The sequence below is a fragment of the Erpetoichthys calabaricus genome, chromosome 1 (genome assembly GCF_900747795.2).
Source record: "Erpetoichthys calabaricus chromosome 1, fErpCal1.3, whole genome shotgun sequence".
Lineage (NCBI taxonomy): Eukaryota > Metazoa > Chordata > Cladistia > Polypteriformes > Polypteridae > Erpetoichthys > Erpetoichthys calabaricus.
In genome coordinates this window covers 53,290,124-53,304,669 of record NC_041394.2, presented here as the reverse complement: position 1 = coordinate 53,304,669, position 14,546 = coordinate 53,290,124, and the positions used below count along the sequence as shown (strand labels likewise).

The 14,546-nt window shown below is 40.5% G+C and overlaps 1 protein-coding gene across 1 annotated transcript in view; it reads left to right on the top strand.

Moving 5' to 3' along the window:
- The window catches only part of ank1a (ankyrin 1, erythrocytic a), a 638,168-nt gene extending 628,953 nt beyond the window's left edge, over window positions 1-9,215 (top strand). The window contains 1 exon segment of the mRNA XM_051928287.1: window positions 3,380-9,215. The gene's annotated coding sequence lies outside the window, so the exon portion shown is untranslated.
- Window positions 9,216-14,546: the final 5,331 nt, after the last annotated feature.

Here is a 14,546-nt window from a genome sequence, read left to right as displayed (position 1 = left end):
TATATATATATTTTAATCAGGAAGTTATCAAAGGTTTAAATCTGGTTGAGCTCTGAGACCCCAAAAATTAACCTAGAATTAAAATAATTTCAGAAGCCATTGTGTGGTTAATGAAGTCAACCCAAGTTCTATGATTCAGTCCTGTCTTTAAACAATCTGCATGTTCTGCTCATGTGTGCTTGGACTTTTTTAGGTTTCACCTCACAATCTACAAACATGAAGGTTAGGTTTATTGATAACCAAATTATCTGGCCCTGGAGCAGACTGCCGTCCCATCTTGAGAAGGTTTCTTCCTTACTCCCAGTATAGCTATGATAGACTGTGGTCTTCTCTGCCCTTATATTGGAATGATGAGCTTGGAGAATGTATGAATTTGTAAATGGCAACCTCAGAAACCACCCAGTAACTTTTTTATAGAATAAGTTCAGGCTTTCCAATGTCTAGCACCCATTATAATAGTAAATGAAAAAGATTAGGAAGAAGCAAATATCAGCCACACAAATAGTATATAATCTGCCCTTCAACAAAAATTAAAAAGTATTATTTATCGTAGGTATATCAGGAGTGTCAACAAGTTGAATGTTAGTTGAGCATGCAAGTAAGTCTTTCCCTGGACTCTGTACGTGTGACATTGCTTCTACTAATACTGCTAAAAACACATGACCCTTAAACACAGAATCAGGTATATTGAACACCAGCTGTTACCAAGGTATCTGTATTAACACAACATTCACAATCCACCTTAATAACAGGATCAGTGTCTGTGTGTCCGTCCAGTTGCTGTTTTTATGTCTCTGCAATAGATGGCACATCACAAACATTTTTAGTAATAAAAACATAGTACATTGCATGTGTCGTTGCAAAAGATGGGGGATCACAACTATTAACAGTGCTTTTACAAATCCCATAACAAATGGCTTGTAACAGATAAATATGCATTGTATGGTATACTGCCGACGTTAATGCTGAGGTCTACGTTGATTACATAGATTTCAATCTGTCTTAGATCGGTGGCACAGCTACAACAAACATTTATTTATATAGCACATTTTCATACAAAGAAGTAAATCAAAGTGCTTTACATATTAAAGAAAAGAAAAATAAAAAACAAAGTAAGAAATTAAAATAAGACAATATTAGTTAACATAGAATAAGAGTAAGGTGTGATGGCCAGGGAGGACAGAAAAAAAACCCAAAAAACTCCAGACGGCTGGAGAAAAAAATAAAATCTGCAGGGGTTCCAGGCCACGAGACCACCCAGTCCCCTCTGGGCATTCTACCTAACATAAATGAAATAGTCCTCTTTGTATTTAGGGTTCTCATGGACGGACTTGATGATGAGCTAGTGTAATTATATAAAAAAATGATACTTAATTATATACTGTTACTTTCTTGAAATGAAATTAGTAAAAAAAGAAAATGCTAAGTAAATTGCTTTAGAGTGCCTCAACACTGTCACTTGTTTTTTCACAGATTGTACTTTGGTGGTTAGAAACACTAAGATATGATGACTGGGATGGCCATAGTGGTCTACATTGTTGTCATGCATTTCCGACCATTCACCACGTCTGCCCTGGGGTTTTTGGGCTTTGTAAATCTGAAACATCCCATAATAGTAATACATCACCACAGGAAAATCTCAGATCACTCAGAATTGTTTCACATTTTGACCTCTGTGGGTAGCAGTGCCAGAAAGATGCACTCCATACCACAACCGAGTTATCAAAATACTTCACTGTGAAAAACAATTATTCAGGCCCTTTGTTAAGAACTAAGTTAGGATGACTCTTCTAACTAAACCATTTTATTTCACATTCAGCAGACTATTGCTGGTGAGATTTAAAAAACATAATTTTTTTAATTTTTGGATTGATCTTTGTCTTAGACCCTGTAGTCCACCTCACTGTCACATCATATAATTTTTCCAGCGATTTTCAGTTGTAGCCTTCATTTACATAAGGCATGTGCCCTCCCATGAAGCTTGATTGGATTTTGGTAAAAGCAAGGTTGGATTTTTCTCTTTTGGTCACAGGGCTGCGCTCTTTGCGTGTGAGAGTTGAGAACCAATGAACGTTCAGTCCATAGTACAATGTATAGAATATTGACATTGATGTGTTGCCTCCATGACTCTCAGCAGGATGAGTAGGTGGAGTAAACATCTTACACAAGAGAAATCAAATGTGTCCTTATAATGTGTCAGTACCACAGGCATCAGGCCAAGGACATTTAAGGCCATGTAACGTTAAATGACTTTTCCAATGATTTTCTATCATAGCCTTCATTCATATAATTTTAGTAAGTTGGAGCCAGTCCAGTGGTGTGCTCTCATGAAGCCAATCTTGTAACATCACTTAGCCAGTTAGTCACTCCATCTACTCTGCAACTTGCTCTGATAAAAGCAAACTGGTGATTTGGTTTTACTCATAGAGGCAGGCTGTGTGTGTGTGAAAGCTGACAAGCAATGAATGTTCATCCGGCAGTACAGTGCATAGTAGGAGGCAATGAGGAAAAAAGAGCTTGGGTGGTTTGGATCTTACATCCAGAATAGAAGCTTGTTTGCCTGATGTCTTGTGTCCTGTTAACACTTTGTATGGCACTGGTTCTGTTAGGCAGCACACGCTACTGGCTGTCAGAAAATGGAGAGATCGCGACTGTGCTGGACGGTCAGCACATGATTACCAAATGTGACATGGCCAGCAATTTTCAGCCATTTAAATTGACATGGTCCGGCAATGAGATCAGTGACTGTGGTTGCATATCTGACATAGAAGTTGCGTAATATAAAATTTGCTTTATTTGCCATTATGGAAGACCATAGTCAACCTGGATGGTAAATTTTAACAAACAAAATATACATAACAAAATGTAATATTCTCAGACAGCTTATGTTATGAATTTTGATCCAAATAACTTTAATTTAGGGGGGAGAAAGGGAAAAGTCCTGCGGTGGGTTGGCACCCTGCCCAGGATTGGTTCCCTGCCTTGTGCCCTGTGTTGGCTGGGATTGGCTCCAGCAGACCCTCGTGACCCTGTGTTCGGATTCAGCGGGTTGGAAAATGGATGGATGGATGGATGGAAAGGGAAAAGTCAGCACAATCTATATGTTGTTTTCCACTCATTGGTAGTCCTCACTTAAACTCCTGACTGCTTTCCTCAATCTATAACAATATAAAGAGCCCTTTATGTTTCTGAAACATTAGCAAAGATGCCACATGTCGTGCGATAGCATGCTTGGATGAAGGCAGTGTTTGGCAACCTATGGGTGCCCTTTAGTTTGTAGCACAAAATGCAAGTTGTAGCAGTTAGCGGGCAGACATTTGACTGCAACACACATGATCCCATTTTTTATGACTCTTCTCTCTTTTTTTTATCTTTCCAGGACATCACATCCACCCCTAAATAAATGACAGAACAAACAATGTGATTTTTGGACAGAGTGGAGAAAATAGGAAGATCCCAAACAAATGAAAGAGCGGGAAAAATAAACAAACAATCCAAGAAGAATAAGAGAAATATAGACAAGCTGAATCAGGATCTGCTTACAGTTTTGTTATATTATTTTTTTAAATAGGCTAGAGGCATGAATTCTTTACCAAAAGAGAGCTTCCTGTATCCTGCATCAGCATGACAGACTGCCAAAGCATGACATTTAATACCCCAATGCCTGAGGGTGTGTGTGTGTATGTGTGCGTGTGTGTGCGCGTGTGACTGTGAGAAGAAGGGTAGGGGTGGTGGGGAGATTCTAGGACCATTTTAATAAATGAGAAGTCCTCCCATGCCTCGAGTAGCCAGCTCTTTGGCGTTGTGTCCAGCCACTCAAAGGGTTTCAGGCCAGTCTCCAAGGCCCTTACACCTGCCTTTTGGAAACAGAATGATCCTGTCTGTCGACCACTTGTTACGAGTGTTTTCATAGTACTCAATGTTGGTTGATATTTGGCCGTCAAAAAGAAAAACATTTGGTCCCATAAAAATAGGGGGATGGTACTGAGGATGGGATTCTGCTTAAATAGGCTGTTATGTCTTCCCTGAAATCATTTTTTCATTTGAAACCTGGGACATTCGTTTTGTTCAACGAGGGGCTGGGGTTGGAAATCTAAACCTTCCCTTTAAACATTTTCTTATTTTGGGATTGCTGAGGAAATTCGTAGTCTGCCCTTGCATCTTCCTTATCCAGACTCTTGACTATAAAAAAAAGTGAAACCATTCCTTAATCTCTTAAGCACCTCCTGACAGGATAGGGAAGGAAAGAAGGTTATCAGCTGAAAGACTTTCTTCACTGGAAAGAGTATAGCCCAAACTGTAACAACTTCATGATCCTAACTCTGCCTTTTACATCCTGTAGTTTCACTCTCACACAAATGTGAAGAGCTGAGAGAGCAACACAAAGTGGCTTTGCTCCACTTATCTGCTGTTTAAATTGGACACGTCCATGGCTGTTCTGATGTCATCTCCTAGTCAGATTTTTGATTTTTATATTTTACCCAAACAGCTGGTGCTTTTGGTGGGTTATCCTAGAGTTTCCTACTTTTAGGAGTGCAGCACAGCATGACCTGATGTCCCACCATGGCCAACGTAGCTGTCGTGCCTAAGTGCAGACCTCGAATGGGAGTTGACCTTCCCAAACCAGAGGCACAAATACTTGGTGTTAAGATAACATTTGCAAATCTTCCACGTGGAGCTTTTGGAGCCATTTTGACTTTATTTTTGTTTTTTTTTTACTACACTTCTGACCATATGACTATATCAAAGTTTCCTGTTCATTGTATCACTAATGCTGGACAATTTTTTGTATGAACATAGTATTTAAAAAGTTAAACGCGCTGAGGGCAGAGATGAGCAAAGATGAGCTAAGTGGACCGAATCTCCATCTATTTCTTTATTCACTATGCTGTTTTTCAGGGTATTAGTTGTCTTCCACAGCCTCCAAACCTATAATGTCTGAGGCTGCTGTATTTGTAACCACAGACAGAATAGGCGGTGGTGCGTTCTTCCTGATTCCTCAATTATTTTTCACTCCCCAGAACTGCTACCTGAACAGAGTTGTTTTGAAGAAACTGGACTTCCTCAGAGTCCTTTGACTTCCAATGTGTTACAATAAGAAAAAAAAAATTGCATGACTTCTAATTGTCTAAAACGTCACTTGCATGGCAGACTACGTCTATCCTCCTGCTGCATCTAATGGGACACTGCAAGTGCACCCAGTTGTTCCCATGATGCCTATCTGTAGTGAATCATTTTGCCCGTTTTGAGCTTTGTTTAAAGGTTAAGGAAGACAAACAAAAAAGGCCAGATGTGTCCAGACTCAGGAGTCAGCTGGTAACAGCAACTGCAGCAATCAAGCACTGTGACCGCAGATCATATCGACCCCACTACTGTGATTCAGGATGCTGGACCGACCCATAGGGAGCAGGGGGGACCGTGGTCAGGGAGAGGGGATGAGTTGCTACACCACTCATCATGCTCACACTGATCTGCTGAGCTTTTGGCCTGAATACTGTTTTTGGGTTGGGTTTTTTTTTTCACAGCAATAATATGTAGGAAATCCCTGCACTTTTCATCCTTGTGCTTCCATTTTTGACACAGTCAGGGCTTTTTCATCCAAAAAAACAAAAAACAAAAAAAAAGTAAAGTGAAAAAGGTAAGGAAAGAGGGGCAGCTAAATGTAACAGTAAAATACAAACTCGGAAACCTACTCCCACCATCTGGAGCCTGCACACCAGTGCTGGGTCTAGTGAGCCAACACTGGAGGTGGGTGCTGTATGGCAAAGCAAACTTTTTTAAGTAAAAGAAGAACAAATTTTTCTTTCTCAAATTTATTTATGACCTGTCTGAGGGTAACAGGGACTTAATATCAAAGAGAATGATGGGAAAAAAATGATATGAGACATTTTTAAGTGAGGTTTGCTGATGCACAGTTCTATTTTGTAGAAAACATGAAGAGCACTGCAAATGGGGCAGGTCAAAGAATCATTATCCAGATAATCTGAATATCTTTAGCCCACTCTAACCATCATTCCCACCTGCATATTGATGGATGCAGGGTTACCGAAACAAAGTACATCAGGAAGAACTGCCATTAAAGGAGTGCAAAGCATCCTAAAGGGGAACAGAAAGACTGCATCACAATCCAGCATTCTGCCAAGGAAAAAGAAATTATTTTTATTTTGAGTTCTGACTGTTTTTCTTGTGATGCAGAGAAAAAGAAAATGCACCCTCAAAACCATCTTAATTAAACCAAGCAAGAGTCTCAACTGGGGTTTAGGAAAAAGCCAAGATGGCACCATATTATGTCCTCCAAGAAGGAAAGAAAAAATTGCACTGAACATAAATTTTTTGGAGCTTTTCCTCAGCCCAGTGGATATTTTTTCTTTTTGTTTTCTTTCTTTTCCCTTTAAGTTATCTGTTTGAATATAGTTTTTATTATTTCCTCTTTTAATGTAGAGGTAAAATGGAGTGAGGTTCCCCTAAGCTAGTCAAGTTCTGGCACCCGTGATGAGCATAGATTAGCACAATCAGCAAAAAACAGAAGGTGCAAAAAGATTGTCTTTTTTTAGTAGTTATTTTAAACAGCCTTATGTTCTGACAGATGGGGAGTACAGATCAGAGTTGCATCATAAGCTGAGGAGGGGGGCATCAAAATTAATTAAACTTGGTAGTGTAAGCAGCTTGTGGTTCTCGTTGGCATTTTAGGAAAACCGTGAAATGGCCAAAATGGAAATAGCATCCATTCAGCAATTACGTATTTTACTAGACTCTTTGCTTTGTCACACAGAGTTGGATTTGTAGGTTTCAATACAATTTATGCAGAATACTAAACACCAAGTGGCACTTCAGGTGCCTTCTGTAACTCACGTATCGGCCAATAAGCTTTTATTTTGTAGCTGAATGCAAGATGGGCTGTAAGGAAGGAATTTCAATTCTGAAGATCTGTCTTTTTCTGTTCAAGCTACTGGCACCAATGTTATCATGCAGTCTGATCTTCCAGGCCTTCAGGCTCCTCCATGGCTGGCAGAGAAAAGGCGGAGACAGAGAAATTAAGTTGTCAGGATCTATTAAAGAAATGCTGTGACAATAAATAAACAAAAGCAAACATTCTCTTCCAGCAGTGCATTAATAGTCTGGGGTGTCTTGTGTTCACCGTGCAGTAAGAGCATGCTGGTTGGTTGTTCTACATTGCATTAAAGAATCCATCACGTTGATTGCCATCCACTTCTTCCTTCATTTAATTAATTAGGGACAGAATGGAAGAGCTCTGGAGTTCTGTGTTCAGATCCCAGTCCACTCACCATCGCTGTAAAGCCTGCCAACTTATTCCTGTGTTCATGCAGGTTTCTCACAGTGCTCAGGCCTGGCTCCGATCCCGGCTGACATGCCATCTGCATTTCATGTTCACGTAGTTCTCTGGTTTTCTCTACAATTGAAAGATGCACAGTCACACTGAATGGAGGCTCGCAGTGAATCCTTTGAAAAGGCGCCCCATCCAGTACTGGTTCCTGCCTTATATCTAGCAGTGCCAGCCCCTGATCACCATAAACTGAAGGAAGCCTCCTAAAGTCACAGTGATAACCCAAAAGTTGCCTGCGAGTACTCGAGCCTATGGTTCAGTATTAACATAGAATCAGGGAGTTTTCACTCGGATTTGGTTAAAACAGCAGGGGGTACTACACCGCCACCATAAACTCGCTCTTGATCTTTGGCCCTGCCCTGGAGGGCTGATGGCAGCAGCAGCTTTGACCAGATGTTCCCTTTTATCTGGCAGCACTCCAGTAACAATTACACCATCTAGGAAACATTAGGAAAGCAACATGAAAAGAAGGACATCATGAATATTTAAAAGAAGGTTGGGATTGAACTTTACTACAGAAGTCAAAAAGGATATTTAATGTGAATACTGGACTTTGGTGGTTTCTGTGATGATTTTTTTTTGCTTTTTTCTAATACCTCGATTTTCATTGGCTGTGGTATTTTTGGGTAAACTCCTTTCTGCTCTTTTGCGTTCTAGAAATGCGACTACACACCGACAGTATTGTAGTGTTGATGTGCAGGAGATGGTGACATTTGGTTTTGCGTCAATAGTTCTGACACCACAGCCATTTGTGAAAGGGTGGGTGGCCTTGTTCAAAGCCCAAGACTGTCTGACCCGCCTGTCACTGGGTTAGAGGGACCGCTGAATTGAATTAAACAGGATATAATTCATTGAGTAGGGACGTCTTGTCCCCTTTTACTGTACAAAGAGTTCACTAAAGATGCCTGCCCTCGGTCTTAGTAACTCCATATGCAAAAGGAGTTAAATCAAACGTCTCCAGAACTTCAAACAACAGCTGAAAGTTTTAAAGGAAGCTGAACCATTGTGCCAGCCATGACGGACTTGGGGCTCTCCTCATTGCTGCTCCTAACTCGTTCAGCAGTTTACACAGTTTTTCTCATTACGCCTATTGAACAGAAAAAGACAACATGGGGCTTTCAATTCTTTGAAACCAATGAGAAGGTTTACCTGCAAAAGGGCTTGGGGGGGTCGGGAGGGGGAGGCCAATGGGCCCAGCATTTAGCTCAGATGGGTGAGGGGTTTGGAGTGGGAACCCCTTAACTTTTACAAATGACACAGCTCTTCAGCATGAGAGGAGGCTACACTTTGGGAACAAAGGGCAGAGGGTTTCTGTTGTTATGGATATTTATGAAATAAGAGAGAGAAGTTTATGTACAAATATTGAAACCAATTATAGCAAACATACTACTGTAGAATGGTTTGAAGTTTAATGCAATAGTATATTATTCTTGACTAAGGAATGCTTCTACGCACATGCACAGAAAAAAATACATTTTAAAGTTTATCTATATCTATATATGTATATGTATAAATATATATACAGTATATGTGTGTATGTATGTGTGCCTATGTACATACACATATATAAAATATAAGATCTATTTAATTAGAATGCCTATGCACTATTACTTGCTATCCAGGACTTAGAGCTATGTTACGGCTGTACTTAGCAACTTAGCTTCCAAGAAAGTAGGTTCATGGAGAATGCAGGAGACATGTCAAATAAATGCTTTGTAGGAATTTTAAATTGATTTAATTTCTTTTTCTATTGTTATGAAAGAAGAGCCTTTTAATCAGATTCATTCTGAAAATAAAAATATGTATAGATCATTTTACCCTCTACACCAGCTGAAATAATTTACAAAAATTAATAAAGAATTTAAACAAAGATGGCCTCATGCATTGCTTTGCTACGCAACTTGATACAATTTAACAAAGCCATACACGAAAATGAACACCCAACCCCTGCCCCGTACAGAAAGATGGGCTAGTGATGTTTTTTAGGGGGGTTGAGGGTCTGGCTGAAGATGGAATATTCTAAACTCTGCATTCAAGTTAAAGTAAGTGAATGAATGGCAAAAGGGAGAAATGCCAGTTGTTGGAGATTCTATCCTCCGAAATCCCACCAGCTTGATACGCAGCTCGACATTGGGAGTCAACAACAATGTGCTGCTTACCAGGAGTGAGAGTTCCCTGCGGACCATAAAGAGTGGACCATATACTGGCCAGGGCAGGTGAAGATCCTCTGCTTATAGTTCATATTGGAACAAATGATATGAGAAAGACAAGTGTACAGTATATATATTCCTTGCACAGAGAACCACAAAACAAGCTAAACAGCAAAACCAAATCGGCTATTATCTCAGAAGTCCTTTTGGCACCAGGAAGAAAAACTACAGGAACAGAACTTAATATCCAGCCATAATATAGCATGGATGAAGGCATAGAGGGAACAAGGAAGTTTTTCTTTCCTCAGTCACAGGAATGTCTTTCACTGTAAACATTTTCCTTTTTCAACAAGATGGACTACATCTACAAGAGGAAGGGACAAATATTCGAGGAGAGAGAAACTAGATTTAAACTAGATTGCCTTGGGTAAGAACTGAGACAATAAGCAGCTTTCCTCATTTAAAATGTTTACTTCTTCATGGGAGAAGCTTAACATATGGATAAGAGGAGAGTACAGTGGTGAAAGCTGCTTCCACTCATTTCCCAAGTCCTGGGCTCAAATCCCACGTCTGTGCGGTTCTCCTCCCATGTGGTCATGGATGACTTCCATCTGTTCCCATATGAGTAAGTACTTGTGCCGGATTTCGTCTGGTCCAGGCTCGGATCCAGTGCTGCCACTGGACATGGGAATTTTGTAAAAATCAATGGATGGGTCCAACACCCACTAGAATTTCAGTGAATTTTAACAGATGTCTTGTCTTCCACCCAGCCAAGCTAAGGTGCTGTAGCATTCACTAACTCAGCAACAAAATTCACTGGTAGAGGTGGCTTTCAATGGCCAAGGCAAAGTCATTTATGGCCCAGACAGTATGAGAGTCATGTCTATCATACAGACAGAAAGTGATGGCAGAGTTGGGGTGGGTGACTTGAATTGGCCATCAAATGGGTACACAGAGCTCAACCAACTAAACTGAAGATGAGCAGACACAATAAAACTGTAAACAAACCCTGCAATGGTTTTATCTCCTTGTGACAACTCAACACAAGCATGGAGGTGAAAGTAAGAAATGAAAACTCTTGACAACCTTTAAAAAGAGCCTGAAGGAAACAGTGGAACAGCTTAGGAATTAGCAGACCACACAACCCTAAAGGGCTAAATGGCTTCCTGTTGTTTGTCAGACTCATCTTTGTTTTTGTGTTCCCGTTCACTCTTTGGAAGTGAATTGGCCAAAAATCAGCAGAAGAAATTTGGTTCAGTGACATCCTGACATGAGTGGACAAAAGGAGCTGCTGTATGTCATGTGTGACAGAGTCACCAGGCTGTGTGGCCTTACAGGAATAAGGCCACCCTCCCTGGTCTCGAAACTTAAAATTTTCACTTGTAGTCTGTCCTGGCTGGAGCTTAGTTGTTGTCATCATTATCTTCTTCTTATTATTATTCAACAGATGGGAACCAAGATTTATGCTGTGTTCACGTGCTCTCAGCCAGTTGGAAATTCCATGTGAACATTCTAGTAACTCAGAAATACAAACCGGACAATTCTGTAAAACCAAGCTAATCGAATAGTCTGAATTGTGACATAACGTCGACCTTTCACCTCAGTCAGCTTTTTAAAAAAATAACATATAACTTGGTCAGCACAAACTGCAATTTTTTGTCAAACTGAATTTTCAGCAAAGTGATACACATTTAATACATTGATTTTGATATTTAATTGCTTTTGTTCTTTTTTGCAGACCAAGTAACAAATCAAAAGCAATCTCACGTTTCTCTGAAAAGTCTGACCAGTAACCCACATGAACATACTAAAGTGGGAAGGTGAAACATCACAACTCAGAGCTCCAAATAGTCCGAGAGCGTCTTAACGCAGGCTTAGCCACCGAGTCCTGCAGTGCCTGCTTTGGGCTCTCATTTATCGCTTCCTTCTTCTACTTGCTCTCCTTCTACTGCTCTCAGTCCACACCGTAACAGACAGACCTCAACTTTAATTAAAAAAAAAAAAGAAGAAATGGCAAGTTTGGGATAAAAGAGAAGATAAGAGAAGTGGCCGGGAACTGGACAATTTCATCTTTAACAGGCAATCAGGTTTAGGGCCAGCTGGCGAGAGCCCATTTATGGGGGGGGGGGGGGGGGGGGGGTTGTCATGAGCCTACAATGAACGTTTAGAGGGTCATTACAGAATCCAGGGAAATTCTGACAATTAGTCAGTAGAACAACCGCACCTTGAGATTTTGGGCTTCCTTATCTGAAAAAATCTCAGAATGCAGCTTACTGCACCCTCCATCATATTATGTTACATCCCAGCACCACCTACATTAAGAGTTTATTGACTTGTCCACTTGTCTGGGCACCCAGCAAATAAAACAACTTCAATCATTAAAGCAGTGGCTCTCAAACTTGGCCAGGGACCCCATGAGGCTGTTGTACTGTACTTTGGGATTGCCCTGCTTCTACGATATGTGATTTGCACATTGATCCCACAACTAAGTTTGGTCAGCTCTTAGTAGAATGTGCCAAGGATTTACGTGTTATATGTTTTATTTACATGCTCTTTTAAGATTTTCTTCATCATCATGATTTTCACTTTGCTTTTCTAGATGTTCTGCTTACCTATTCCAATATTTACTGATAAGCACGTTAGCAGTTCTGACACTGAAGCAGCCGCAGCCTTTCTTCATTCACGGTCATCAGCTCCGGTTACCTGAAGAACACAACATCGATGTACACCTTCTGTAGAGGTGCTGAAGGATATCTCTAAACTTTTAAGTGACCTCAACTGCATCATTTAGGTCAAGTCTTACCAGCAGTGTCCTAGCCAGCCTTCTTCCCTTGTACCTCCTCTTCACAAAGTGGTGCTGTGGGGCTTAACGGGGTGGGGGTAGAGAGACTCTCAGACCTTCCTGTTTTACAAGGAAGATGATGTAAAAATGAAGAAGGGCAACACGTTGCTGCACCATGAGCCCCCCGGCAGTTGCTCAGAAGTCTGGCTACCCCAGTGCAGCACAAGTTCAGTCTGTGTGACAATCAGCATGGCAGTTGTACCCTTGAATTTTTGTCATTGTTGAATTAGTTGCTCATTTTTTCTCATCTCCTGCTATCTGTCTTTTGAGCAGTCGGGCTGCACTTTCGTTGTTCCAGCTTCAGACAGGCTGCCGTTATTAACAGTTGGAGCAGATCCACAAGTCTCACACCTCAAGTTAACAAAAAGAGTTATTACTTTTTCAGTACAAATACAAACTGTTCACAACTCCGCTCTTGCAGACCGTTCATGGAGCTTGACTGAGTTGATGGAGACGCCTTTGAAATCCAGTAATTTACAGGACAAGACGACTGAGGAAGTTTAACACATTTGCTATGCGCCTTTAGAAGACTCCAGTATCATTGTTTCAATTTCAAAAATAAAAAGTGTGTTTAAAAGGACTCTTCTGATTGTTACTTGTGCAAGTCTGAATCCAAAACGCAACAATCTATTTACAAAAGAGCTACATTATGTGCATTCCCACCACAGGAACCCTGAACTTACTAGAAACTCAGGAACCTTTGTGGCATTTCCACCACAGGAACAGGCCATTCGTAGTTCCTAATACTTTTTTTTTAGCTCCTATTCCAGAGTCTTTTACTTCAACCAGGAGTTATTGTGTGTGGGGCTCAGATGATGAATTGTTGACCACAAGTATAGGAGGCACCTTAGTAGATGTGGGACTTGTCAGTGAAATGTCAGTGAAGATGGAGTTCCACACCTCACTCCACATTGAAACAATAATGTCCCCTGTGAACTTGTGATCACTTTGAAGGTGGGGGTATCTTGATCACGTCGCACTTTGCAACACATCACTCTTCTTTGCATGAATGTTACAGTTTCTGTTGTGCAGTGGGAACACAAGAACATGGCCCAAGGCATGCATCGTACAGAACTCATTGGTTCCTGCAAACAAACTTTGTGATTTTCAGTGAGAAAACACCTAAGTGTGAGATATACATACATAAGACATTTAGAAACATTTATGTTCCAGCTGTAACTAACTGTAAAATTATTTTGTTAGCTAATAACTTTTTGTTGTGATGTTTGCTCTCTTAGTTTAAGGCCAATAACTACAGTACATACAATTAACAAACACAGCAACAGACAGCACTGAAAGTCAAAAGCCACAACTACTTCAGAGAAGGATCCACTTGAACGACGCCTTTAATGACTAGAACACCTGGAAAAGCTGAATGAATACGACAACCTTAAAAACCAAGCTACATTCCAAGAAAAAACTAGCAGACCCACTTTTTTTAAGTTGTAGAAATGGAGTAACAGGGCTCGCAAAATCGCTAGCCCGACGTCCCGGGGCTATTGTGTCTTCCAGTCGGGCTACCAAAATCTATCTCAGCCCTGCCCATCGGGCTATCATAGGAAGGAAAAATATATGTCAATGCTTTTGCATTCTTTCGCAAATGTAGCTGGGTAATTATGTCATTTTTGGGCATCGATGAGCCACTGTCAATATGTGAAATATTGAAATCGGGTTTGAATTCGCGCTTGTTATTTACTTTCACTTTCACTTTGCGATCGCGCGAACTGTATATAGAGAGCGGCAGTACTGATTGGTCAGTGACGGATTAATTACGCACCAATTCATCTGACATCGTCTTATCACTCATTTGCTTACTGTTCTATACTATTGTGAATTTCCCCTTGGGATTAATAAAGTATCTATCTATCTATTCAAACGTGACAAGTGAAATCTCCCACAGCAAGCTTAAACGTGATTGAGGTTGATTGCGCAGAGAATTTAAAAAATCGCTGACCGTTATGTGTATGCGTGTGTAAAAATAGATGGATTTACGCAGGTATTTTAGTTCTGCTGAGCCAAATAAGACAGGTCAGGGTGAAGAAGGGACAGCCAAAGAAAAGCCTACCACAAAGCGGAAAAATTATGACAAATCAGACTATGAGACAAAAAGAAAGAGCAGCTTTTTGGTTTCATGGACAAAAGAATTTCTGTGCATGGAATATGACAAGCTAAATAACATAATGTTCTGCTGGGTGTGTCGTGAGTTTCC